Source organism: Neovison vison, chromosome 13 (assembly GCF_020171115.1).
Source record: "Neovison vison isolate M4711 chromosome 13, ASM_NN_V1, whole genome shotgun sequence".
Lineage (NCBI taxonomy): Eukaryota > Metazoa > Chordata > Mammalia > Carnivora > Mustelidae > Neogale > Neogale vison.
The window spans coordinates 61,786,177-61,790,698 of record NC_058103.1 but is presented as its reverse complement, the minus strand read 5'-3'; the positions used below and the strand labels follow the sequence as shown (position 1 = coordinate 61,790,698).

The 4,522-nt window shown below is 38.0% G+C and overlaps 1 pseudogene; it reads left to right on the top strand.

The window, feature by feature from the left end:
- Positions 1 to 1,963: 1,963 nt before the first annotated feature.
- Positions 1,964 to 2,494, top strand: LOC122893434 (annotated as a pseudogene).
- Positions 2,495 to 4,522: the final 2,028 nt, after the last annotated feature.

Sequence of the window (4,522 nt, the reverse complement as noted above, 5' to 3'; positions counted from 1 at the left end):
AAACTTAAAGTATCTACCTAGAAATTGACCTAAGAAAATACTTTTGAAAAAATATTAAAATTCTATTAAGAGAGGTAAAGAAACTTTTGCCTAATATGATCACACCTTTTAAAAGAAGAATTTGAAACACAGTCGGCACTGAAGAAATATTCAGTGAATGAATGAATGAATGAATGAATGAATCTGAATAGATGGAGAGAGAGGTCATTCTCATTAATGGGAAAGTTAAGACTGTAGAGCGCTCAATTATTTTATTTTTTCGGTGCAGATCAAATATAGTAGGGGATGCTGGAAGGAAAAGAAAAGGGACTGGAAATGTAGTGTAAGGAAGAACAACAAAAAAGGAAAAATATAATAGTTGGGATGCGGTTTACTGATGATGATAGGGTGCCATAAACCCATCAATTCAGTAATAGGTGCTTGGGAGCCAGGAAGAGCAAAAAGACATGCCATGAAATTTTCAGTTAACAGACATTAGCAAGTGATGATATGAAGCTGGAGTTTCTGGTTGATGCGCTTGATAGTCATCACTAAGAAGAGCTCCATAAACCTTTCGATGTGTTGACTTGAGCAAGGCAAAATGAGATAAGCACCAGGGAAATGTCCTGTTCTTAGGTCGATAGACATAATGGCAAATACACAGCATAAAGAGAAGTGCCTAAACAATATCACATGTGGAAAAGAATTAAAAGTTAATTTTAAACTCAGTATGAATTAGCAGGATGACATACTTACTTTTTCCCTCCTCAGAAAAACCTAAAACAGTCTATTTTTAAGCTGCATTAATAGGTAACAAAGTGTAATCATACAAGCTGACAACTTTCAACTCTGTAAGCCCAGCCTTCTGCCACAGTATTTATCTCCTATAACATCTTGATGTAGGGGATGGGGATAGGTGTAGGATTTAGCAGGTATATTAGCTTTTCCTTCTAACCCTGCTGTTCTCTTGGTATTTTCTGTCTGGGAGGACCTGTCTTGGTGCGAACCTACTACCAATGAAGTCACTCTTGCCCCAAACTAGGCAGTCAACTTATCCTTATATTGGTCTTTCTCTGATCCTTACATACAGTTGGTTTTCCAAGTTCTAGTCACTTCAGCAACTGTTCGTCTCTCTGTCAATTACTACTGGTTTTTAATTTGGGACTAATTATCTCTACTTTACTGTCAGATAGTTTCCTTGTTCATCTGTCTCCAAATTTGCTTGGCTGTCTACACCATTTCTAGAGTGTGCATTCAAAACATAAATGTGATCATGTTATTTCCTAACTCTAAAACTTTCAGTAGACATTCATCCAGTCTTCCCATTGTCTATGTGCCCTATCTATAGCAATGTTGGAAAGAGCACCTGGGTGGCTCAGACAGTTGAATGTCAGACTCTTGATTTCGGATCAGGTCATGATCTCAGGGTCATGAAATGGAGTCTGACATCGGGCTCTGCGCTCAACACAGAGTCTGCCTGACCCTTTCTTGTTCCTCCTCTCTCTAAATAAATATTTAGATAGATAAATACATAAATAAATAAAATATTTATTAAAAAAGAATGGAGCATGTATATTCAACATAAATATGTAAAATAAGTATATAATGTAAATATTTCATACATCATAAAACATACACAAAACAAATTTAAAAAGGATGAGATACAATAGGAATTTAAATCTTCAGAATATCATGTATTGGGGCACCTGGGTGGCTCAGTGGGTTAAGCCGCTGCCTTCGGCTCAGGTCATGATCTCAGGGTCCTGGGATCGAGTCCCGCATCGAGCTCTCTGCTCAGCAGGGAGCCTGCTTCCTCCTCTCTCTCTCTCTCTGCCTGCCTCTCTGCCTGCTTGTGATCTCTCTCTGTCAAATAAATAAATAAAATCTTAAAAAAAAATATCATGTATTAATAAAACAAATAAAAACCTATTTTTGCAGTGTGCTTTAATGTGTTTCATTTTTTAAAAACTTAGCTTAGGCAGTCGCACAGGCAGTGGCTGCGGGAAGCCGGACACCCGGCGTCATGTGTTACAAGTTTAGTGGCTTCACGCAGAAGTTGACCGGAACATGGGCTTCCGACGCCTATAGCCCCCAGGGATTAAGGCCTTTGGTTTCCACAGAAGCACCACCTATCATATTTGCCACACCAACCAAACTGAGTTCTGATTTTCCTGTATATTATTATGCTGGGAAAAACAAAGTTCCTGAGCTGCAGAAGTTTTCCAGAAATCCGATGGTGTGCGCATCCACCTGAAACGAGGCCGGCCTGACCAAATGCTTTACCGGACCACCATGGCGCTGACACTGGGGGGGACCATCTACTGCCTGATTGCACTCTACATGGCTTCGCAGCCCAGAAACAAATGACTTTAGGCTGCAGAGGACTGGTTTGCTTTTTGGCATAAACCCTTTGAATTTTCATTTTTCACTGCTCTGTAAACATTTTCCTTTTTACTTGAATGGTTTACTTAACATTTTCCCAGAGAAATAGGAAGATACTAAGGCAGTATTTTGGTTTATGAAATGCACATGGTCCGTCAGAGCTCACTGGACAGTTAAAACTATTGCTTAAAGAAATGCTGCTGCTCCTTGGGCTCCTGATTTCCCTGGAGGTTCTAGAGGGAGGCTGCACACAGGCTCTTTGACAGCAGTCTGTGCTGAGGTCCTTAGGGACTCAGAGTGGTGTTTTTGAGCATGGGATACAGAGGCCTTTCTGGATTTGGATGTGATTGAGGAAGGAGGAGAGAAACCAAGGCCAGGAGTATGAAATGGAGGTTTATGCTAGTAGACACCGTGGGGGTTTTTCCTTCTTGCAGTAAAATGTTAAAAATTATTTGCAGCCTGACTCTGTGCATTGGACAGTTTGTTTCCAAGGATTATTTGCCTCACCTCAGATCTTTGGTGAAATTTTAGGTGTAATTGTTTGTATTTATTCCACCTCAGGAACAGAAGACACCTGTTTAGTGTTGCACTTTAGACCAGTGTGTTTTATTAATGCAGCTGTGACATAAAGTCTCCTTTACCTTTTCAAAATGTTATGGCTTTAAATTATGACTTATTTTGATTGTGGAATAAATACATGAATGAAAAATCTCAAAAAAAACCCCAAAAACACCAAAAAAATTAGCTTAACATAATTTTGATATAATGATTCAGAATTCAGTTTATTTTGAGATTTGCTTTTGATTGCTACAGCGGTTAAACACAAGATACTTCAAAAACAAATAGAAGTGCATCATTGGTTATAACTAAAATATAATTTTTATTTTTCAGTCCATCCATCAGTTATTCACATTTTATCCTGAAATTTGGCAATATATTTTTATCTTCCATAATTTCAATCAGTTGTTCTTGTGAGCTAACTAAACGGTGTTATACTTCAGTATCTTTAAACAAAAAAACCCTACTGAAACCTTTTATTTACAAAATTTTACAAGTTAGAAAATTTAATTTTCATGCTTTTATGTGTGTAGACATGAGAACAACACTTTTGCATTGCTTTTGGGTAAAGGAAATCACACAATAAAGGAAATAAAGGAAAAATTTCAAGACAATATGCTCTGTCGTCCATACACATTTCTTTTGAAAAACAGTTGCTTTTTCACTCATTGCTAAGCTCTCACCTTTATTCTGAAAGGACAGATTGTCTATTTATTAAAGACTTAATTTTTTAGAGCAGTTTTAGATTTACAACAAAATTGAGAGGAAGGTACAGAGATTCCCCATACGCCTTCTGCTCCCACACATGTCTCCTCCAGTCGCAATATCCCTCACCAGAATTATATCAAAATATCAAAATGACATTTATCAAAGGTGAATCTGCACTGCCAAATTATGTTTGTCCAAAGTCCATAGTTTACCTTAAAGCTGACTCTTGATGTATACTCTGTGGGTTTGAACAGATACATATTAACATATATCCATCATGCAGAGTCTTTCCACTGCCCTCCACATCTGTGTGCTCCCTGTTCTCTTCCCATCTCACTCCTGGCAACTGATTTTTTAAATTGTCTCCATAGTTTTGTTTGTTTGTTTGTTTGTTTTTGCATTTTCCAGAATGTCATATAGTTTGAGTCATACAGTATGTACCCTTTTCAGATAGGCTTTCTCTAACTCATCGGGATTTAAGTTTCCTCCATGTCTTTTTCATGACCTAATAGCTCATTTCTATTTAGTGCTGAATAATATCTTTTTGTCTGGCTATACCAGTTTATTTGTCCATTCACCTACAGAGGGACATCTTGGCTGCTTCCAAGTTTGGGCAGTTGTCAACAAAGCTGATATAAATATCCCTGGGAAGATTTTTGTGTGGACGTAAGTTTTCATCTCCTTTGGGTGCAGACCAAGGAGGGTGATTACTGGATCATATGGTGAGAGTACGTTTCATTTAGTTTTGTAAGAAACCAAACTGTCTTCCAAAGTGGCTGTATCATTTTGGATTCTCACCAGCAATCAACAAGGATCCGTGTTACTCTACATTCTTGTCAGCATTTGGTGGTGTCAGCGTTCCAGATTTTGGCCATTCTGATGGCAGTGTAGGGAT